Source organism: Stegodyphus dumicola, chromosome 1 (genome assembly GCF_044657685.1).
Source record: "Stegodyphus dumicola isolate Sdum_Otavi_A_Nest chromosome 1, ASM4465768v1".
Taxonomy (NCBI): domain Eukaryota; kingdom Metazoa; phylum Arthropoda; class Arachnida; order Araneae; family Eresidae; genus Stegodyphus; species Stegodyphus dumicola.
The window spans coordinates 13,938,619-13,964,252 of NC_140768.1; the positions used below are offsets into that span (position 1 = coordinate 13,938,619).

General features: G+C 34.4%; 1 non-coding gene across 1 annotated transcript; it reads left to right on the plus strand.

The window, feature by feature from the left end:
- Positions 1–5,680: 5,680 nt before the first annotated feature.
- On the plus strand, positions 5,681–5,753 carry TRNAV-CAC (transfer RNA valine (anticodon CAC)). Its single transcript has one exon. It is a non-coding gene; the product is annotated as a tRNA-Val (tRNA).
- The last annotated feature ends 19,881 nt before the right edge of the window (positions 5,754–25,634 follow it).

Sequence of the window (25,634 nt, forward strand, 5' to 3'; positions counted from 1 at the left end):
TATATCGCATAATTTTGGATTCCAGTTTATTACTAGTAGCTGGAAAAGAAGTTAACAGGTGAAAGGTGACGGAGGATTGGGGACACCTCGTGTCTAACAAAGGTAAGCAGGTATATGTCCTACTGCTAACATTCATCTGTTTACATATTAATTTAATTTGGTATGCACGTTTTTATCTTGTTATTAACGTTTCTTTATATTTTTCAAAATTATTTTGAAGTAAATATACGTAAGTCACTTTGAATTGTTTGGAATACGCGCAGAGGATAAGTGGCAGAAAAAAATTAACGGTTAGATTTTAAAATATGAAGCCTAACAGACGATTTTTCATTGACCATTTGCAAGTAGTTTAGCGTAGAATAAATTTTAGGCTGAAGGAAAAATGTAGTTGACAAGGGAGAACATTACTGCGCTATGATATTCTGTGCCCCTAAAGTAGGATGAAATCAAAAAAAAAAATGAATTAAACGTGTACAATTAGCATTAGAAAATGAAGATCTATCTCGTGCTATTGTATTCAAATGGTTTGCAGAATTTCACAGTGGTCGAAATTCTCTTCAGTCTGAAGAACGCACTGGAAGTTTGTTGTCAGAATTAATCCCGGCGAGAAGCAAGATCAAAAACTTCCTGCGAGGTGTAATACCACCATGCTCATGACATGTGCAAAAAAAGAAAAAAACATAAATAAAATGGCTACACCCGCTGCAGAGAAGCAAACCCAGCCTCGGGAAACAGGAAAGGTCGCAAATGAAAACAGACATCTCATACCTCAGGCATTCCTTTTTCAATTTACTTTTGGCAGCAACCGTTGTCCTGGAGACCGCTCTTCACAATCAGATCAAACATTATGCTGCTAGAAAAAGCTGATGGCTTGGCTTGCTGCTGCTGACTAGGCACAAGTGGTTGTAGTCTCATCAGTGGGCAAAGGAATCGCGTTTCAGATGGCAAAAAAATTGACCCGCTTGTTTCCAGAGGTCATACTTGGAATACTACTGCATTGATTTTTTACTACAACATTTATGATGACATGAAATGTTCTCCATTATAATATCCTTGATAATCTTTTAGAATTTATCATTGTTACCACTAATATTAATTTTTTAATGCTGAAAATGCTTACCTCTAAGCTCTTTCCATTTTCACCGCATTTTGTGATATACCATGCTACCAAGTCAACAGCAATTACCTGTTAAATATCCACTTTTGATCGTCGTCGAGATTCTAACTAACATAAAAATTTAATGATCAAACTATAGTTATCAATATCCATTACTAGCGGAAATACCCAATGCATGTTACGTTAGATTTAGAGTAATATATCGATAGAAATATATCGATAAAAAAGAGTAATATATCGATAGAAAAAATAAACTAATTCTCTCTCATTAATCAGCAACAATGGCACACGGGTTTTAATGATTTTCGTCTTTCTAATCCAATGGTCGTAAAAGCTCAATTTCATCCAATATTTCATCTATATACAATTTTAGTCGATTAAATGTGGAAAACATTTAAACGTAATTGATCAGAAATCAATAACGGAAACAAACAAACACACAGACATTCATCTTTCTATCTATAGATTTTGTAAAACTTATAAATTTTTGATTAACAAACTCTACGATTTGAAAGCAAGTAGTAGGAACAGTTTTCGAAATAAAGCATTTTTATTTACAGTGTCTCACAAAAGTGATGGGACACTTGTGCTTTACAAAAGGAAACTGTAATAAAATAAATTAAAAAAACATGTAAAATTTTTTGTGGGTGTGTTTCATACTTAAATTTAGTAACAATTATTACATAACATACATTTTTTCAAAATATTAAAATAGTAATTTAATAAAAATACAATTGTTTGGAAAGGAGCAAAAAATGGCTCACATAAGTGATGGGACACCATTAGATACTACTACGTACTACAATAAAAATATTTTTTGGGGTTTTTATTTTTACTCAAAAGCAATTGGCAATAATTTATAAAATCGTCTGCAGTCTTTCTCTCCAGTTTGGTTTGGAATTTTTGTGTTTTTTAGCTCTGTGCAGCCAGGAATGCTAAACGAAAAGAAACTTTGCCTGAAATTCGAAAATTAATTATTAATTTGCATATTGAACGTGGAAAATCTATTAGAGAAACTGCTGAAACAGTTAACATGAGTCTTTCAACAGTTTTCAGTATCATTAAATGATATAAAAAGAATCATATGATTCAGGATAAAAGAAGACCTGGCCGACCATCAAAGCTATCCAATGGAATAAAGCGAATTATTGTTCAAAATATTAAAAAAAAATCCAAGAGTGAGTGCTCCTAAAGGTGCTACTGATTTACAAGCATTATATGGAGTAATTGTTAATCTTGAGACTATTAGAAGAGTAATTCGATCTGCTGGATATCACGGTAGAGCAGGCAGGAAAAAATTCTTCGTAAGTGAAAACAATAGAAAACTCAGACTGGCTTTCGCAAAATCCAACATAAATAAGAACTCTGATTACTAGAATGAAGTTATACTTGCTCATGAGAGTAAATTTAATATATTTGGTTCTGACGGTAGAATCTTGGTGTAGAGAAAACCCAGGAAAGAATTTCGCAAACAGAACTTGGTGCCAATAGTAAAACATGGTGGAGGAGGAGTTATGGTATGGGGCTGTATGTCGTCCGCTGGAGTTGGTAATCTTGTTTTTATTGACAGTATAATGGATCCGTACAAGTATATTGTCATTTTAAATCAAAATTTGAAATCTTCAGCACGAAAATTGATCCTTCATAACAATTTTAAATTCTATCAGGACAATGACCCCAAGCACACTGCTTTGAACGTTAGACTCTGATTGCTGAATAACTGTCCTGAAATAATAAAAACACCACCACAATCTCCAGACTTTAATCCCATAGAGAATATTTGGCAAGAATTGGAATCAAGAATTCCAAAACACACCATTTCTTCAAAATAACAATTAAAATCATTGCTTCAAGAAGAATGGGGTAAAATCACTCCAGAAATCACAAAAAAAAAAAAAAAAAAAAAAAAAAAAAATAGTCGAATCCATCACAAGAAGATTAAATCACGTTTTAAAAGTAAAAGGAAATCTAACAAAGTATTAAAGCATTTTAAGAAGTAAAATTTTTGGATAAATATTTGATTGAAAAGTAAGTGTCCCATCACTTATGTGAGCCATTTTTTGCTCCTTTCTAAACAATTGTATTTTTATTAAATTACTATTTTAATATTTTGAGAAAATGTATGTTATGTAATAATTGTTACTAAATTTAAGTATGAAACACACCCACAAAAAATTTTTACATGTTTTTTAAATTAATTTTATTGCAGTTTCCTTTTGTACAGTTTTCCTTTTTGAGAGATAGAGGGGGTAACAGATCCGAGGGTCTCCCATCCCTCTTTCCCTGCCATCAACCTCTCGAGGGGACTTTCTGCTCGCCACATATTTAGAGTTCCCCCATGCCGCACTGATACTACACAATTACAAATACCCATGCCTTCTTCCGTATTCGAACTCAGGCCTTTCAGTATGGTACTCAGCGTCGATAACCACTGTCTCGGTTGGGTGGCATGTTTATTTATTATTATTTCATTTTACGTTATTTTCTTCCAAGATTCTCTTTTTCTCCTCTTGTTTTACAGAATTCTGAGAATTTTGATGGAACCCTGTTGACGAATATTTATTTATGATTTTTAATCCTTGTTTTTTTCCTTCGCAAATATTAAGAAGCAATTATATTTGTAACAGTCCTAAAAAGTGTATAGTTATCAGGCCGCGTTATATTTTCCCCTTACGTTAAGATGAGTTGTTTTAATGTTATCCGGAAGATTTTGCTGAATTTTTTTCTACAGAAAATTCGTTACATCAGATTTCTGTTTTCTGCATCAAAGATTAAATCGGTGTCAAAATTATTTGTTATTCGTTTGTCGTTTATTTGTTATTACTTAATTCTTTGACAAGTTTTTATACGTTCTATTGAGTAGAAATTAAATATTTTTGATTAGTTAATAAATTTACGAAATAAATCCCCAAAATAGTTCTAACTAACGCACCATAATTCGCTTTGTTTACTTGATTACCGAAAAACACACGAGGGCTACTTCTTAATGGGAGGGATGCCTTCGTGGAGGAGTTTCTAAGGAAAACTAACTCATATATACGTTACACAAGGGGAAATCACGAATAATCACATGCAACCAACTCGTTCAGCGGTATTCGAACCCGGTTCGAACTACCAGTGTTTAGCAACTCTGCCGCTCGTCGCTGGTGGGCCTAAAACACTATGAAAAACGTTTAGAGCAACGATTTCATAATGAGTACTGAGTTATATTTTTTAGCATTATATTGCCGTAAATTACTTTCCAAATCTTAAACCCAGTTTGTTTGGAAATGTTTTTAAAAGGGAATTTACGTTGTCCACCTCGCAACTGATAAACAATAAAAATGTAAGACATGCAATTTTAATTACAACACAGATTCAATCTAATTGATATATTTGAGAAATTGATGTACTGTGAAAGGTTATCGTCTGCAACAGCTTAGCTAAAATAATGCATTTTTCAACAAAAGTGACATAGATTACATAAAATAAAAACATAAATTACTGCTTGAATATACCCTTAAAATACGTTTCTTATTTTAAAACTTTTATGAAAAATTATTTATTTAAAATGTCCATCCAAATTTTTAATACCCTTTTTCTTGCACAGGTTATTAATTTTCTCCTCAATTTTCGTTGCGTCGTAAGGAAAACATATGAAATTGTGAACAGAATTCACAGTTCAATACGATAGCGGTTTTCTTTGAATGCTTGTAATTAAATTGCATAATTTATTAAAACCCAATGAAAACAAGACCTGAATTACTTTTTTAAAATTTAAAATCGTGTATTTGTTTAAGAAATATGCTAGAAAATTCTGATCTTTTAGGTGGTAAAATTAATTTTATCATCACTTGTTTCTGAAAATCTATCTTACATATGACTTAAACAGTTTTTCTTGTTACGGTTCTATAATTCATTTAACCGGAAATATAAATATTATTTTAATAAGCTGGTATTCCTACTATAGCAGCTGCTCGTTTTAACTTAATCGTAAGATTTCGATGAGTTGGAAAAAAATGAGGCATATTCGTCGACACTTTAAACTTTTCAAAACATTAATAAACTCCTTTTTTAAGGACTAGTTTAGAAGTTATAAAAATATTTAATTTTGAAGTAAGCAGAGAGAGTTAAATTAAGCCTTCATAATAAAATTTATATGAATTAATAACGTAAAATGGGAAAAACATAGCACGCCCTGAATGGAGTTTCAATGAAATGTGTTAATTAGACGCAAAACTGCGAACACGAAATGATAATGATCTCATGTCTCTAGAGTGGCGCCCGAACCATGAAAAGTTGGTGGATGATGATTCTACACCACCAGGATTTGGAGATTGGGTCCGTAGCCCTTTACAAAGGGGAGTATATAAGGTATTTCTCACGCCTTCTTAGCATGCCTTCGCGGTGTAATTGTCAGCACACTCGGCGCGTATCCGAGAGGTCCGAGGTTCGACTCCCGACGAGGGCACTGCACATTTTTCAAGTCTCTCAGCATCAGAAAACCTAATGTCGGTATACGCTTTCAAAATATGTAGCTTTAAATGTTTCACTTATAAGTTATTTCTCCCGCCTTTTTAGCGAGCCTTCGTGGTGTAGTGGTCTGCACGCTCTGCACACAATGGAGAGGTCCGCGGTTCGATTCCCGGCGAAGGCGTTTTTCATCTTGCCCGCTTCCAAAAATACATAATATATCTATACGTAATATATACACGTATATATACGTAATAATATATATATATATATACGTAATACATCTATACGTAATATATAATACGTATATATGTATATATACGTAATACATATATCTGTATAATATGTAATATATCTTTACGTAATATATGTAATACGTATATATGTAATAATACGTGATATATCTATACGTATTATATGTATTACGTATAGATACATATATACGTATTATATATGTAATATATATTCGTATATATGTAACAATACGTAATATATATATATATATATATATATATATATATATACGTATTTATTACCTGATTTCCGTTTAAATGACTTTAACAACGTAATTTGAATCTTCAGTTTTGTTTAGCAATTCTTTGTTAGGCGTGAAGCAACCACTTGGCTCCGAAGTACGTACTAAAAATATCTACTACTACTAGTAAATATCTACTAGTACTAGAAATATAGCGCAAACATTTATAAAAATTTCTACGTACGTAAAAACCTTGCCATTGCTCACATTAATTACATAAATTACATTAAGTAAGCATTAAGTTACTGTTATAAAAATAAATGCAGGATTTCATAAGATGTAAATCTTGCGCAATAAAATATAACATTTCTATATTTCCAGCTATCCAGGGCGGAATATCGAAATTAAACTTGCATTTTCATACCTCGATGTAATGCATATATTAAATTTATATACAACATTGCCCTAACATAGGTTATTTTGACATAAAATCCAACTTTTGTTTTTAAACGGCATACCTATCTTTTTTCCATGTTTCGATTTTACGATTCAAATTATGCCTAAATATTAAATTTTGCAAAACATGGGGAGAACCTTACCAAAACATTTCAAAATGTATCTTGGCACATATTTTCAATCGGCGCCAAGAATAATTCACTTGGCGAAATTCTAAATGTGTAGTAACCTGATTTTCTTTCCCTTTCATTGTGCACGACCGGATAAAAGGTGCATCTTTCGTTCTTTTAAATAATTTTAGCTAAGTGCGTAAAGCACACTTGGCGTTATTATCGTTTATGTCAAATAATATGCCAAAACAGTATATAAATTCCCGTACATCTTTGGAATAATTTTGAATAAGAAAAGTAAATTTTTGCAGGTGTGCTTAGAAATACATTTATTTTAAGCTGATGGTAAACGTTTTGCACGTTATTATTCAAAATTGTTTTCGAAAATTTACAAAAATTACTAAAAATACAAATTTCTAAAACAAATTAGAAAATAACTGCGAAATTTATTTGGGTCAAAACCAAATTTGGAATTGTGACTGACGGAGTAAAGTAAGTTTAGTTTAAAAAAAAAAGACATTAAAAAATACATGATAAATTCAATTAACACTGACGAGCTAAAATTTTGATAGCTAATTTTTTAAGCCATTTTTTTACAAAACTTGGCTGTTTGGCATAGTGGAAGTCATAGCATCGAAATGTATATATAACAAGTAATATAACAAAAAAAAATTAAGTCAGTTCCTACTTAGAAAAATTTTTTAAATACAAAAAAAAAAAAAAAAAAAAAAAAAAAAAAAAATGAAATAAAAAAAAAAAAAAAACCAGTGAATTAAAATACGAGGGTTGGAACTTTAATAGTGGCAACTATTTATTTACAAGGAATACAAAAGTGATTCATGTCACCATGTTTTACAGTCACCAGAATTGTGTACAACCCTTTTCCAACGATGAGGAAGTGGCAGAATACCTGTAGCAGCGCCTGTTTTGTTGAAAGTTTGAATGGACCGGTCTACTGCCGCAAGAATCTCAGGAATAGTTTGGAAGCGAGTGCCACGAAGTGGTTCCTTTATCTTAGGAATTAAGTCATAGTCACGAGGGCTTAGATCTGGGGAGTATGGTGGATGGTAAAGCACTTCCCAGCCCCATCGCTTGAACAAATCAGTCACAGCTTGCGCTGCATGCGACCGAGCATTGTCATGCAAAATGAGAGGAGCGTTCTGCAGAAAGTGTCGCCGTTTTTTCTCAAAGTTGGTCGGAGATTGTGGTCCAAAAATGAGCAGTAATACTGCGCAGTGACGGTCTTAAGTGAGGGAACGGTATGCCTTAGGATGACACCATCACAATCGTACACGAGAATCACCATAACTTTCACATTGCTGGGGTTCTGACGAAATTTCGAACGTCGTGGTGACCCGTGATGACGCCATTCTTTTGATTGGCGTTTCAGTTCTGGCTGGTACGATCGGGCCCAAGTCTCATCCAGCGTAATGATACGGCGTAAAAAAGCATCTCCTTCGCGCTCCAGGTGGGTTCGCAAACCTCTTGAAGCCCTTGATGACACTGTCGTGCTGTACGACCTCTGGCACTTTCAATTTTTATCCAACATCCTTGTTCTTGTTTTGAAAACATCCTGACAACACTTACTTTAGACCGCGAGCTAATACAAGGATTCGTTCTTCGCATCACTCCGCATGCGCGTGACGTAGGCAGGACGAGTCGTTTTTTCTGAGAGGTAAGGTAGGTATGTAGTTTACGTGTGGTATACGCGATATTCTTTGTTTTTGTTGCGTAGCGTTTTTTCAGCTGTGTTGCCACTATTAAAGTTCCAACCCTCGTATTAAAAAGAGTGAAGTGTTTCAGATTTTAAATTACGTCCAAAAAAGCGTTTTTTTAACATTTATTTATTAAATACTGATGGAAGAATGGAGGAACATTAATGCAAGTATTACCAAAAAAAAACCTTGTAACCTCTATGCTCAAGACGTTTAAAAACTGTCATAAACACTGCAGTGTATACTAAAAAATACTAACTGACAGAAATCCATTTCTTAAAAAGCCTGCGAATAATTTTTTGGGATAACGTTTCTGTTACTTCTTTATTATTGATTTTCCCTTTAAAAAAAAGTTTTGATATGTTCGTAAAATAATTAATGTAGTTTTGCTAAGAGAAATTTATAGATATTATTAAAAATTTTTCATTCTAAAATACTAATTTTTATTAATGAATAAAGCAACACTCCACTGAAACTCGTAAGTGTACGAACACTTTTGTGAGCCACTATAAGTAACAAGTTCACGCAAAGTAACTGTTGCACTGAAATTTTTACAAAGAATTTAAATACTAATTTGCCTAACTATTCATAAATCGTTTTTTCTACCCTACGCATAGAAAGCATGCCATACTGTTCGAAAAATGCTGGACTCGGCGAAAATGCGCTCGTGACGTAACCAATGGGCCTTTACAAATGAGTAGGCGTAGCGAATCACGTGACAGAAAACAATTATATGACTCATATTAAATGATTTCTCCTCGCAAAGAGCAGATGGCAATAAGTTCATGCAGTTATAATATCCCGGTGGTTTTGATGCAATTATTTATACATTACTTTGCAACAGGGACAACCTGCAAATTTTCCACGGTTTTAACCATCCGGAAAACAGCAAAGTTCTTACCTGCAAAAGAAAACAAATAATTATTATTGAAAAAGTATTTTTTTATAACTAAAATAAAATCAAAATTTTACTACACGAAACAATATATGCATAATAATGAAATTAAAGTTTCTGAAAATGTAAGTTTACATTTCCACTTCCTTGTACGAAGTAAAAGGAGTATTGTAAACGCGAAAAATTTCGGGTACCAAATTTCAAAGAAAATATCCATTTTGGCCGCTTTAGGTTCCATTAGAACGACGGACATCAGGAGTTAAGGAAGAATAAAGGACACTTTCCTCGAAAATGGATTTGAAAAAGATTCAGGAACAGACTTTTTGTGCTGTTTGTTCGTACGTAGAACGTACTTCGCACAATTCAAAGACGCCTTCGAAAGTTGAAATTTTGCATATGGGACTGCTATACTATGTAGCTTCTGACCTCTCTTTCTATTGCAACTAACGGACCACACTAAACGTATATATATATGGCTTTGTTTATTCTTATATGCTGGTAAATTGTGCATTTAAAAGGGACTAATCGTGTTATTCTTATATTACGGTAAAGGCTTATGTCTCTAATCAATCAGCACGGTCTAGAATTATCACCAGGTTAAAAGTTTAAATGGCGTTAGGCCTAACGAGCGTATCTTCTTTTCATTTGAAACTCTTAAACGAGTAGTGAATTTAATCCATTTGATGTACCAACTGTAGCGTCTTTTTTTCACAATAGTTAATATTTAATTGTGTGCACCGAAAATTTTGTCTTTGTGCCCGTTGGTCGAATAGCTTTTTTTTTTCCCATATACAATTGTATCTTGTGTCAGTTTAATTATAAATGTTTTTTTTAGCCCAAAGCAACGTTAGCCTAGAAGAGCTATAAGTCTTGAAAAGGCATTTTGTTTCACTTCACTATAAACAGCGTATCACTGTTTAAATTGTTGCCACCAAAAGTTATCGCTCTGTATTATATTTAAAGAAATTAAATAACGAAGAATTAGTACGAATGTCAGTATACTTCGGGCATTGTGAAGAAACGACGGTACCTAGAGCCATCCAGTTTTGAAGAACGTAATCCTTCACCCAAACTTGGGCACCTGGAAGTCCGAATTTGGAATATGGAATTTGTTTTATTATCGATTTCATATTTGGTAAATCTTTAACGAATTTTTGATTAAGAAGCTCAACGATTTCAAAGCAAGGAGTGGCAACACTGTACAGAAAAAAAAAATTATGTCCAGCGCCAGAATATCTATCAGAAATTCTAAATATATGCTGTTTTTAAATATTTTTGATACTGGTGTTGAACTGGATATTATCTGATTTAATTTCTAAGAACATGATATTTAACAAAAAAAAAAGCTAGAACCAAGAAAAAAAAAAAAAAAAGTCCCTTTGCACATAATATAAATCTGAAAGCTTTTAGATTGTTTTTACTTTTTTAACCTCTTTTTAACTGTATTTGGTGTATTTGGTGTTTGGCATTTGTTTTACCGTATTTTACAATTTTTAAAGAAGATGCTTTGTGGGTATTTTTGCTTCGCCGCTATGTGAGAACTGAATCGTTCAAATGGTTGCGAGAGCTTTTGAAATAAGATACCCGAAATATTTCCCGATTACGGTACTTCCTTTATTTGGTACATTGATTAACCTTTAAGGTAAGGGGACAGTGCCCACGTCCTCCGTCACTTATCACTTTACTTGGTACAAGGGAATAGCAAAGCATAATGAGCAAGTGGCAGGTACTGAAGGAGGCGTGAGCTCAACAATAAACACTAGTTTAGTACAGAATAGATACCAGTATAAAATAAAATTTTATATAAGTATTTATCTCTCCTCAGAACAGAAAATTAATTATAAACAAGTTTGCTTGCATCACTATATTTCTGTTCGATAAATAACTCTCAACATTTTCTTTATCCTAAATAATATTCCTCAGCATATTTCGTTTTCCTCTTGAATAGAATAAAGCTCAAACATTGGTTTTTATTTGCAATATTAAATAATTTACGCTTACCATATTTTACTTTTATTCATTCCATTCCCACAAAGAAAATAAACAGAAAACGGTTTGAAAATTTGCAGTCATAAAAGAAACTCTGGTTGAATACTTCCATATGTAATTTCTCGAAGTTGCATATGCTAAGACGAGACTGCCTTACTAGTTTAATTTTAACCTTTTCACTTGTTAAGCTTCCCTCTGTGGCTTCATTACGTATTTAATTTGAATCCAAAAATGTGCATTTAAGGAGGCAAATTATTCTATTTTCCAAGTTAATTTCTGCTCTTATAAGGTTTCTGTTAACGTAAATATAAACTGCAAGTCTAACATAATAATGAAAGGGCTAGAGAATACGCAAGCGGTATAAAGATATTTTATCAGTGAAATAATGACTACTTAGACTCATTATCAGTGTGGTAAACATGATCTCCAAACAATTTATTGTCGAAACGATTACGATTAATATGGAAGATTCTTCAATAATTTGTTTCCGTTTACCTAACTGAGAAAAAAATGAGGCTTATATTTAGGAATTAAAATTCGGGCATAATTCTTTAGAAATAACATAAAATTAGGAAAACTAAGCAAAAGTATTTTAATAAAAAATTAAATATAATATGCGATAGAAAATGCATCAAAAAGCGTGGAACATAAAACTTTGATTTTGTTTTCGAATTTATGTCTACTAAATAAAAATATAATAGAAATTCATCAATATTTTGCTGAAATTGGACATATTAGGAACCCCAATAAAATAGTGTTGTATATGCATTAGGTATTTTTTGAAAGCAGAGGAAATAAAAAATGAGCAATCCCCTCGCCGGGATTTCAACCACGGGCCTCTCGAATACGAGTCGATCGTGCTGACCACTACACCACGAAGGCATGCTCAGAAGACGGGCGAAATACCTTATATTGTAAAATAAACATTCACCATCATTTAACCAAATCTTACCGATCAGAATTCTTAAGATATGAAATTGCAGAGACATTAGGCATTTTTTGAAAGTAGGAGAGACGAAAAATGATCATTTCCCTCGCCGGGACTCAAGCCACGGACCTCTCGAATACGCGCCGAGTGTGCTGATCACTACACCACGAACGTATGCTAAGAAGGCGGGAGAAATACCTTATATATCCCCTTTTTAAAGGGCGACTGGAGACTAGGGGATATAATCGCCAAATCCTGGTGGTAAACAATCACCATCCACTACCTTTGTTAGTTCAGGCGCCACTGTAGACATTACGTATTTCTTGAAAGCATGACAGAAGAAAAATGAGCAATGCTCTCGTAAGGACTCGAACCACGGACCTGCCGATTGCTCTTACCGCTATACTACGAAGGCATGTTAAGCAGGAGGGAGAAGTACCTTATAGTAATATCTTGTAATAAACCCAAAATACAACTTTCGGAGAAAGCTGTTAACGAACTATGGAGATTAAACATCTACAGTCTCCTTCTATACAGGTATAGGCGACCAATGCTTTTTTTTCCCTTGTTGCTTTATAGTGTTCCTAACTTTTTCGTCTATGCTGAACTTATAGGAACCTATTGAATTGTGTAGCAACTTATGGATGAGTTCCAAGTATTTAACGGCAAAGTTCAGAGGAGGGTTAAAATACCCTTTTATTCACTTAAAGAAAAAGTAACAGATGGCCCCTTCTCGGGCTTACAGGAAAGCCTCCACTCGGGCTTTTTAAATCAAGATCTGAAATAAGAAACAGATCTAAAACTAAACTGACTTAGTCGAAGCTAGACACAATTACCTAGCGTAGTTGGCTCTTAATTAACTTAGCCAGAGCTTATTAACAAGCACTTACGATACGGCAGTGTGTAGTTATCTTAATAACGAAATAGTCTGACGGCATGCACAAAAGCGCATAATAAACGATAAGGTCAGACGATAAGACTGAAGAAACATGTTGCAAACTTCTAACAATTTTAATGCTAATACTTTTATCAGCAGGAACTGTAATTTGTCTAGTAATCTCCCTCCTTTGAGCATGCCTCCGTGGTGTAAAGGTTAACACACGCGGCGCGCATGCGAGAGGTCCAGGCTCCAGTCCCGGCGAGGGCATTGTTCTTTTTTACGTGTCTTGCTTCAAAAATAACCTAATTCTACAATGGCGCGTAAAAGGTAGGGGTGATGATTCTTCACCACAGAATTTCGCGATTGGGACGCCTAATCTCCAGTCGCCCTTTAAAAGGGGAGTATAGAAGGTATTTTCTCTCTTTTTTCAGAATGTTTTCGTGCCGCATACGTGTCTGGAGGCTCCGAGGTGACCGAACGTCGCCTCTTTGCATTCGATAACGGCATAGGGGCCATGCATCTGGTGTGACGGTTTGGGCAGCCATTGGGTACACGACACGCACATCTGTCGTTCGGATGGACGATAATTTGAACGCAGATCGATTTATTTCTGAACTCTTACGTACAGTGGTTGTGCTCTATCATCGAGGCCTGCCAAAATCCATCTCCCAACATGATAATGCAAAACCACATGTTGCCCGTCGTGTTCTGAGATTCCTTGATACACAGGGCATTAGATTGCTGCACTGGCATGCCCGGTCTTCAGACCTGTCACCCGTTGAAAGTATCTGGTCGTGGGTTGCTGAGAGACTGGCCTGCAACCTCTCTCCAGCTAGTACAGCAGATGAAGTGTAGCATAGACTTGAACCTGCATGGAATGAGTTGCCCGTTTCTGTCATCCAAGCCCAATTCGACTTCTTGCCTAACCGGGTAAGGGTCGTTTTAGCTTCCAGGGGTGGCAGCTGTTCATATTAATTTCGCACTGTAAACCCGCAAACTGCATGCAAATTTAATCATTTTGTCTTCATACCATACTGTTTACGTACAATAAATATATTTTTTGTGTTTGATTTCCTTCATGGTGTTGTAATTTTAATGGCCAGCAGTTGTACATTATTATATACTCCTGAATAAATTTATATAAACCCCTGTCCGTGTTATAAACCCCTGAATAAATTTAAAGAACACAGGAGAATAATTATACCTCTTTTTAACAATAATAAGTTTTAGTAAACGTTGCTTTTATCATGGTTTATTTTCGTAGTAATTAAATACATATATCTTCCTATCTTCCTTTGAAATTTCTTTAAAAAAACTATAGCATAACTTTACGGAAATAATTTTCGAACGCGAAAATTATACATAAACATTTTTATAAAAGGCTTCAAATTCATCGTTCTTGTTCTCACTCAGAATTGGTTATTCGGAACTGTGGCGTTAAATTTGATAAATTAGATTTTAATTTGTGCCTCAGGCTAAGACTTAAGAGGCTTAGAAAGAGGAGCTAAAAATAAAAGCAAAAGTCAAAAAATTCCTAGCGATTCGCGAATCCCTCGCGTGTAAGTGACTCTTAGAGTATCTTCTTACCCTAACTACGCTACGTGTGAGAGGTCTTTGGCAAATTGGACACGGATTGGAAAATAACGTCAAGGAACTAGAAAGTTGGAGAGGTAGGAGGAATAAAAATTGTAGCGCAACATGATGAATTAGCTCGCTTACTTTGGCGTAATGACATTTAATGGAGGTAGTAACGGGAACTGATCAATCAGCAAGACTTGATTTCTGACTCTAATATAGTGTATCAAGGGCGATAAGTAAGCTGGAGTAAAAGTGCAGAAATAATTAAAAATTCTATGCAGATTTGTTCGTTTCAGACACTTATTCTTAATTAAAGATCGAATTTTGTTAGGATTTGATGAATAAATGTAAAGTAATTTTTAGACCTGGAAATATGAAATTAAAGTTTTATAATTACTATAATGTAATATTTCACCCAGCTTGTAGAGACAGTAGGTACTTTGGAAGCACGAGAGAGGAAAAAGTAGCAAACGCCTTCGTCGGGAATCGAACCACGGACCTCTGGAATACCGGCCCAGCGTGCTACCGTTACACCACGAAGGCACGCTAGGGAAGTGGGAGAAATACCTTATAAGCTGTAAAACAGTCTGATTATGAAACGGCAAACTCTTGTTTCTGTCTTTGCCGGTTGAGAAACAGGCTGTTTTATTTATTTATTTATTTATTTCATTGCACCAACCACCTTATGATAATGCAGCGAATGTACGTTTTATATTTCTTTTTCATTTTTGGCTGCGGCATAATTTGCTACCCCTCGTTTATTGCAGTCTGCAGATCTGCTTCTGGCTTTCTGCTGGAATTCATTCCGCGATTGAAATTGCGATGTGTTTTAAACGTATTTTTAATTTTATTTTGCATTATTACCAGCACTGTAGAGAGATTAGGTTTACTATGAGGTAGAAGTGCATGCAAAATGAGCAACGCCCTATCCGGGACTTGAACCTGGACCTCTCGAATACGCGCCGAGTGCGCTACCGTTACCCCACGAAGGCATGACGAAAGGAAAGAGAAAATACCTTATATCATGTGCTACTGCCATCAGCGCGACTGCATACATAGCATTAAGAGTTGGACTGCTATTTAATCTGTATTAATTAATATATATATATATATATATACATATATATTGTGCGTCCTACTATTTCGTGGATTTGGAGTGAATGCTAGCACCACTTAATGAAGAATCAAAACGCAATTTATTCATCAGTATTTCACCGCTCCAAAAATGCGTTACAGTCGTCGAAAAACGCGCTGAAACAATCAGCAGCACAGCCTTCAGGATATCAAACTGTAATGTGGAAGACAGCTTCACTGCAAAGCTCTAAAGTACAGCTCCCGACTCGGTCGATCGCTCTCGAGCTGATCTCTGAACTGAAGACACTGCTACTGAACTCAGCATACTCTAGATACTCTTTTTCTCGTTCAGGCAGTGTATATATAGCTTTTAACATACCTTCGAGAACATTCTAGAGGAAAGGGCTAAGAATGCGTTCTAGTGCGTTCTCGCTCCGTCTATGGCATATACCTAAATGTCGCCAAATGAGCGATTTCGCACCAATCTGGAAACCCTGCCCTTCCCTTCCACTTTCTGGCAACAGTAACCCTGCTTTGCGGGAAAGCTATCTTACAGCAACTGGACATTTCGTAAAAACATACTATGCAAATTACCATTATATTCAGCCATTTCCATAACTATACAAGCATACATATATATTTACGGAATGATCAGTTAGAAAAACAAATTATTTTAGGGATATACTACTTGAGCCTGAGAGACACTTAAAATTTTAGTTTCGCTTTCCCATATACTAAATATTTTCGTATATTCATGCATAAATATCTGTTCATGGTTTGGTTTGACATATCTTTGGAATATATATTTTCGAATGTATTTGCAATAAATTTTGAGAATTTATATAAACCCAGAAATCATTTCCTGACAGAAGCAGGAACTTTTCAGTAGCTCTGAGCAAAGCAGTTTTTAAAAAAAGGATTTATGTTAAATCTTTCCCCATTAAGTATATTTTATAGCTGTGCCGAGGAAGACGAGATTGGAGATTGTTTCTATTTTAGGTACCTTTGAAGTATAATTTTGCCTTCAAAAAATGAATGCTTTATCATGTAAAATGCTCGGATACGATCTAAGGATAAAGGTATAAATTTAATTTCCATTTTCGGAGAGCAATGAGGAGTTCTTTATTATTCATATATGTACTGATGAATATAAATTAGATTCTTTATGTATTGAGGACCTCTTGATGATCAAACACTGTTTAAAAGTGATGAAATAATCGATTTTAATGTTAAAGCATAAATTTAATTTCGTGAAGAATATGCTGGTGTGAATAGTTTTACAACGAGAACAGAGACACAAGTGAAATTTCGGCATATGTAAGTTTTAAGAGCTGGAATAATGGAATAAATTTTAGAAAGAAGCCTTTTTCTTAAAATTATCGATATATTAAGCAATTAAAATGTCTTCACAGCGTTCAAAATATTCTGTGCAGGTACTTTCAACTTTCTTTTTGTTCAAAAGTCAATTTAGTCTTATTCGCGAAACTAGGGTTAAAATTGAATATTTTCTTTTCAAATACACACTGAAAATTTTTCTTATGATACGTATAACAGTAAATTTTTATTTATTTATTTATTTATTTTTTTTAAATAGTAAGTCATTTTTTTTTCTTTTAGACTTACCTTTAGAGGTTGTACAAATAGTAGTATAGACTTCGAAGATAATAATATTATTACTTTCTACTTAAACTGCTTTCGATCAATCAAATGTATTAAAAAAATTCTTAAAATGAGTTTTGAAATGACGAATTTCCGTATTTATTTTTTAAGTGTATTAAATTATCTCTATATGCCACCCACAGGGTATAGTGGTTAGGGAAGCTTACTGCGAAATCGAATGGCTCGGGTTCGAATCCAGGAGAAGGCATGGATATTTTTAAATGTATAGTGTCTTTGCGGCATGGGGGCTCTCCTTCCCACGATGAATATCGTGAGCTTGTTCTGATGTTACTGTAAGACAAGTAAGACAAGTCACAAGAATACAGCACAAATTATCGCTATAAAGTTTGAAGCATTTTTAATTAAAGGTCTGCTAAATAATTTATCTGGATTTAATCACAATATGTAAATTATAATGTTACACGGTACTTTTCCGTTTCGCCGGCGCAAATCTCGCCAAACAGATTTTATTGGCGACAACGTACAGTATAAACATAAAAAATGTTAACAAATGCTAGTTCTAAGAATTGTTTTATTGAAGTCATAAGCATTTTAATATCGTTTAAAATTATGTAAAACGCCAATAAATAAAGGCAATAAATTTCTAAAATGACATTAATTTAAGAATTTATTATGCTTTCATGGTTCAACAAGCTGATTCGCAGGTTTATATCACGTGACCCTAAGTGATCTCATCGCACGTAAACTACGCTACAAAAATCTAATTCTTTCAGTAATTATCTCCATTAATGCCAAGTTAAATCTTAATTTGGAATACAAGTTTAAATGCAAGAATTATTTTAATTCGTACGAATAGCTTACTCAGAAATTATGTAAAACAGCAGTGCTTTACTTCGCTAGTGTATTCTCATTAGAATAGATTAATTTAACCTTTGACGTTGCCTTTTCTATATTTTCGCTTTAGGGTGAGTGGTGTGATTGCATTCTATTTGACTTAATTACCACGAATGGCCTTAGAGGCATAAAACTATACCTAGCTGGTAAAAATTCTATGTAATAATATGCCAGTATTGAAAGAAACAATTAATCTGGTAAGAAATGGTTGCGACTTGCTTCGAAAATGAGGTGTGAAAGGTTACCAGCGAGGACATTCCGTTTGGCATGAGTTGTACCATTATTGGCGACTTTATCGCCTACGCCGGCAAAACGGAAAAGTAGCTGTTTATATTTAGCGTTTGAATAAGATTTTGGAATCTCTCAGTTAAACAGAAATAAGCAATATTACCCTATGCGTTCGCATTCGTTTGCATTTATATTTCTCGAAATATTTACCAATATTTTAGACTCTCTGTTTATAAATAAAGGTACATGCGACATGTGACGGAGGACGTGGGCACCATCCCTCTACCATTAGGTTTAATTGGTATAGCGCCACGTCCACCTGTGTCCAGTGAAACGTGCCAAGGTCACTGAGGCCACAAAAACGCCTCGCACTGACCACCGAAACCCAGCGCCTGATGCAGGCCACATTGCATCAGCTATACCCTTGCGGCCACTTGGAAACTATTTTACAAATATTGTAGAAAATGACATGGCTAAACAAGGATCATCACTGCTGCTGCAGGCTGAATTATTAGACATTAGTATGCACAAGTTGCTGAATTATATACCAGATTACTGAATTATATATTGGAGTACAATATGGTATAGAATCATGTAATGCATAGTAAGATTATGATAATGCTCAAAATACATATTGAAACAGGAAGTATTATACATATTGAATTATGACACTTACTGTATCTGAACATACTAAGATATGATATACATGATGAGGTTATACAGATATTTCTGAGATTTAAAATAAATGATGAAACATTAAATACTGTACATACTGAACATGAGCATACTATGACTGAGCATATTGAAAGATGAAATACATAGTGAGATACTACTGATTGCGCTAATTACACGAAATACCTGATGAAATGTGAAATACTGTACGTACTGAGACAGAAAACATACTATAACTCAGCATACGGGAACGTGAAATGCATGGTAAGATTATACTGATATAAGATACTGAATTATATACAGGATTGCTGCATTATATACAAGAGAGATATTCGTATGACAAACATAGAATACATAGTGAGATTGTACTGAGACTTGAAAAACATGTTGGAACAGGAAATGCTGAACATACTGAAACATATAACATACTTTAATTGTACATTCTAAGTCGTGAAATACATAATGTACTGCTATAAATAAAGGTACAATAAAACGTGTTCAAAAGTTATATCCAAACTGAATTTGTTAAACTAAGTCTCACATGTTTTCGATTTTATTTACAAATTTGGGAGGCCAAATTATTCAAAATAATAGAATATTTATATGTTATTGATACTTTTAAGTCTAAATTTCCTGGCATTTTTTTTTTTTTTCCTAACTGAAAAATTTCAAGTAAACCAGCACCTAAAGATAGATAAAAAACAGACGTCTTTAGAATATATCGATGCAGGAACATCAAAAATGTGCAAAAGCTCTCACCAGGAATCGAAATCCGAACCTTCCGAATATGCTTCGAGCATGCTTCCAGCTATACCAGGAAGGCATGCGGAAAGGAGGGAGAAAATATCTAACAAAGTACCAAACAGAGGTTTAAAGGAAATAGCTTCTTCACTGATTAGATTTCATATACATTTCTTTGACTTGCCTTATGTGCTCTCTTTGAGAGTGGTCCAAATTTCTGGATGCCTCCACAGGTGTTAAGCGTTAGGCAATGGATTTAGATATTCTAACTTCTTAAAACTCTATCAAATTGTAGCCGTTGACATTAGGGTTAGTCATTCAAAATACTTACTTGAATGCTGCTATAGGGGATAGTTATTTATTTCTTATTATTCCGCCTGAATCACCTCCCAGTGGGCACTACAGGTCAGTCCTCTTAACCTGATCGTTGCACAAGCAAATGTTTTGGTTGTTTATCTTTTCAACCTTATTATTAATAAACAGAATTAACATTAGTGTATTATTTTCGTTGGGTGCTCGAACTTACAGTGTTTCGGGTATGCTAGTACAAAATTAGCAAACAGGGTTAATTAGTTTAGAGTTTACATATATAGACGAATGGAGGCTTGCTGTCTTTACATTTCCTCAGGTGCCTAGACCTGGTTATCTTTTTGTTATTATTATGTTTCTCTATGATGGTTCTGAGTAATCCCAAAGGAAGTCTTTGAGGCTATGCAATTCCTGGAACTGAGGAAGGGAAGCTTTGATGGAAGAAGTAAGTGGACAGTTGTAGATGTAATGCGAGATGTTTGCTGAAGAAGCTGAGGTACTGCAGGCGAATTTGACGTTTTGGTGGCAAAACCTGCTGAGATAGGCGAGAAATCTTCAGTGGTTTGTGAAAGCCTTTTGTGGACAGAATTCTATTTTGAGCCTCTTGCTGGAAACTATAGGAAAGATGGAGTATGTGAAGTATGTGTGTACTATGGGAAAGATGGAGCTTGCCAGATGGACAGGAAAACAAAGAAGATCTTACGTTTGGCAGCGACTATGCAGAGTGGGATCCCTGAGTCGGTGGAAGGGTGATTTGTGGCTTCTTTAGCTAGAGAGTCAGCTCTTTCGTTATATTGGGTACCTTGATGACTACGTACCTAGCATAGAGTCCTCTCTGAAAGGGATGTGCGCGATAACAGTTAAAACAAATTCAGCTTCTTTTTCAATACAATATTTCAAAACAGTTGCATTCAGCAAGAAAAATATCAGCGTTTCTTTTGTACGCTCTTATGAATGTGTAATCATTGGTTGTATAACACCAAAACGTATTCAACTTCTTTCCGTAAACAACTAATTTCCCTAATAACGTTGCCACGATTTTGCAGTTGCATTTTAAAAAATTTATGGGCCATTTGTTTCCTTCAGTTGCAAAAATTTCTCTGCACACATGACAGTTTTAAAATTAATTGCTGAAAACCATGCCCTTTCCATTAATGCTAAAACATAAAGATTAATGTCTAACAAAACTAGTAAATAATTTCTTTCGTTCGCTTACACTGTCTATAAATAGTAACTTTGCTATTATATTTTCCTTTCTTGCAGGAAATAAAATACATATACACAATTTTCATGGCTGAAATCAGCATCTTCAATATATATCATTTCTTGATCACACGATTTTGGTCACACATTCGGCTTACACCTCTGGTAAGTAGTGTTTTTGCCTTTATATTTTCGTTCTTTGCAGAAATAAAATTTATATCGAAAATGTTTACAATTCAAACCAATATCTTCAGCATATATCACATTTTACAAAAACATTTTTGTTTGAGTGACCTCTACGATTAGAATTCCGTTTTACATTAATAAAGAACATCTATTAACTGAAATATTTCTCGAAAGATCTAATAGAACTCGCTCAGTCGAAATATCTTTTTAACCTCAGTTTAGGTATTATATGATGAAATCAATAAATATTGGGATTATATTAATAATGACCAAGTCTTTGATTAATTAAATTTAGGGAGCTAAAACTCTTCAATTAAATTTAAAATATGTCAAATATGAATAACAAATGAATGTTAAAAATGTGAACTAACTTCCATTAAATCCGAAAGAATTCTCAAGATTCGAAACTTCATTAAACTTGCAGTCAAATTAGCAGTTTTTACATTTAATGTTTGGATTTCAACAATATTCAGTATTTTTTCTTTAAGCACAATTCTTGAAATAACTTTGCATCTGACATTTAAGTCTCGGATATTAATGACATCAAATTCTTCCGAGATGTTTTTAAATAAATATTAACAACAATAAAATGACAGAAAAATGCTGGATTTCATTGCAAAGAATGTTTTCCTTTTTTTTTTTCTCTTCCGAAAGGATTTCTGATGCATTAATTAATTTCAATTAATTCACAGCATCCCTGCAATTAATGAAAAATAAAACATTGATTAAGAAGCGATTACCAACTCTCATTTCCGAGAGAAGTTTAATGCTTTATAGATTACTTCGGATATGTTTCATTACTCGAGATATAAGAGTCAGTTTCAAACCTTATATTCTTATTATTTTATTCAATGCATCACAAAAAAATTCGTAATCTTACAAAACGTGTATCAAATTTAGCATTTGTATAAAGCAAGATTTGTTTACATTTTGCTGAGTCATTAGATTTTTTTTTTGAAGCAGGAGAGGTGGAAAATGTGCAGTGCCCTCTAAGAGACTCGAACCGTGGACCTCTCGAATACGTGTCGAGTATGCTTCCAAGTACATCGCGAATGCATGAAGAGAGTAAATACGTTCTATATTCATCTTTTTAAAGGACGACTGGGGATGAGGGAACGCAGTCGCCAAATTATGGTACGGAGTGCCTACCAACTTTCGGTTCGGGCGCCACTTGTAGAGTCATTAAATTTTTTTGAAGATAAAGACATGTAAAATGTGCAGTGTCCTTGGCAAAATTCGATCACTTCACCTCTTGAAACTCTGCAAGTGCACTTCGAATTAAACTGCGAAGGCATGGGGGCCGCCCAAACAGGTTAGTCGTTAGCGACGTTGACTGCCGTAACGGAAGACCAGGTTCGAATCCCGGAAAGCTGAAAGCATGGCTGCTCATATTAATGCCTGTGTCTTATGGGGGCACTCTAAATATGCGGCAAGCCGAAAGTCTTCTGGAGCGTTTAGTGGTAGGGAAAAAAGGGTGGGAGATCCTTGGACCCGTCAACCGGGGTGCTCTCCATTAAAATTGGGGAGGGGGATTGAGCAAAGTGGTAGTGCCATTTGTATGGTGCGCAACGCTCTTGCCAGCGACAGGTGCAATCTTTCGCTACTTACCAAGATGAATTCCGTGGCTTGTTGTGATGTTGCTGTCAGACAAGCGAGCTAAATCACAACAACAAGGCGTGCGGAAAGGAGGGAAAAATGCTTATAAATGTTATGCTATGTTAAGGCGCAGTCCGGTCCACCTTGCAAAACAAAGTCTGCCCTATGACTCTATACGGGCTACGCCAGTACAAAAATCACCACACAACTATATACAAATACACGAATCACACAATGCCATTGGCTTCTTTATTGTTGTTAATAATCTTCATAATATTATGCGCTATTCCTCTTGCCCTATGTAAACCATTTTTCTTAAAATGTATGTTCGCTCCATCAATGCATCTGGTTAACTTACATTCTGTAATAAAGGGGACATTGTCTCCTACTTTTGTACATACGTTACATAAATCATTATCTTGAACATGGAATCTTTTCAGATAAAATGGATATCTCCCATGACCTGTAAAAACTGATTCAAGTCAATATCATTGTTAATATTCCTATTTTCCTTGGGAACAAAAATCTTCATGAACATATGACTTTTAGCAGAGTTTTCCCATTGAATCCGCCATTTATCTACAATGTCACACTTCATAATTTTAATGCATCTTCTCCTGGAGGCTTATAAATATTATATTGAAGTTTAGTATAATTACAAAGAGATAATTCCTGTGCCTTATTTATGCAGAATAATACCTTTCTTGCATCGGTGGAGTATATGCGATGTGCTGCTCTTTCAACCGGAACATTTTATAGAGTGACCCTTTTTACTTCCTTGTACGAAGTAAAAAGGAAGTATTGTAATCGCGAAAAGCTTCAGGCAGCATAATTCAACGAAAATATCCACTTTGACCGCTTTCGAATGCAATTTAACGATGTTTTTGAGTAATATCTATACGTAAGGACAGAATAAAAGACTCATTTCCTCCAAAAAAATTATAAAACGGCTTTAAAATGAATTCTGAAGAGAATTTTTCGTCCCATCTGTACGAACGTATGAACGTACGTACGTATCTCGCATAACTCAAAAACGAGTAGCCTCAGAACGTTGAAATTTTGTATATAAGACTACTATAACATGTAGATGTGCACCTCATATTGCACCTCGTATTTTGGTTTCAATCGGCCGCGCCAAACGTATAGAAATGTATTTATAAATATATTCACTCTGTTACCGGGCTCAGTGATCTCAGTTTCTTTACTCTTATATGTTTGTAAATTGTACATTTTTTTCTTTAAAAATGATTGAATTATGTTGTTTTTATCTTCCGGTTACTATTTTATGCCTTACGTAATTCTGGAAGCAATATTTGTACAATTATCAACAATTTAAAAGCTGTTTAATGCGGTTAAGTTTTAAATAACATGGCGGACATATTTGTTTACATTTGAAACAGTAGAATTGTAGATTCGTTGCCAATCTAAAGACACTAAGCTTCGCAACACAAAAATAACGCCTTCATTTATTATTGCGAATTAAATCATGCTTAATCCTTTCTGGAATTTTTTTCGAGGAAATAAGTATTTAAGATTTACTTCGTAATTTTTAATACCGATATTTTGAGTTTTTATGTATTTTTGCCTTGTCGCGATGTGAAAACTAAATTAATTGAATGAGAAATACTCAATCGTCTGAGAAAAACTGTTTCGTTTTCGTTTTGTTTGCTTAATTTCTTTTATACATCGTTCTAGCTTTGTTATAGTATTTGAATAGAATATGTGGCAACGATTAGATAATTCTTTAAATGTTATAAATTTTGTGCATTCTGAGTTATGAAACTCGTCAAGAAATGCCTAAAAACCTTTATAGTGACAAAGTTAAGCAGAAAAACCCGCAGGAAAATTTAGCAGAAATCATTAACATTTTCAAAGATCAGAAAATCCTTTTTCTCATGAAATCAATAACCACAATAGTTCAGAGAATTAAATCAGCTAAATCAAATATGCAGAAACTTTGCCTAGCTTTTTAAGCCATTGAGATGATTCTGAACTTTGCAGATAAAGGTTAATTCGCAGCTTCTCTCAAGACAAGCATAGCCGAGCGGCAGAAATTCTCAAGTTGCAGATCCTCACATCGTGGGGCCGGTGTCCGCCGATAACATCGCGGCAAAAACATCGCGGACGAAAACGTCGCAGAGAAAACAACGCAAGGCGAAAACGTCGTGCTACAAATCATCGAGGGAGAAAACATCGCAAAGAGAAAACATCGCAGTTCTAAAACATCGTCGTCGAAAATAAAGAGATTCGAAAACTTCGCAGTTTAAAAACATCGTCGTCGAAAATATCGTGGTAAAAAATAAAGTATCTACAAATCATCGCGTGACGATAACATCGCAGACATGCTTTTTTCAGACTTTAATAACTATAAATAGATATTCCCATAATAATTTGTGAGCGCAAGATAGAAAGAAGGATAATTTGTTTTTCATATTTTATATTAACAACTAAATTTTTGCTGAGAAAATAAGAAGGAAACTTAAGCATAGAAAATTAATGCAACTTATAGCACTTAA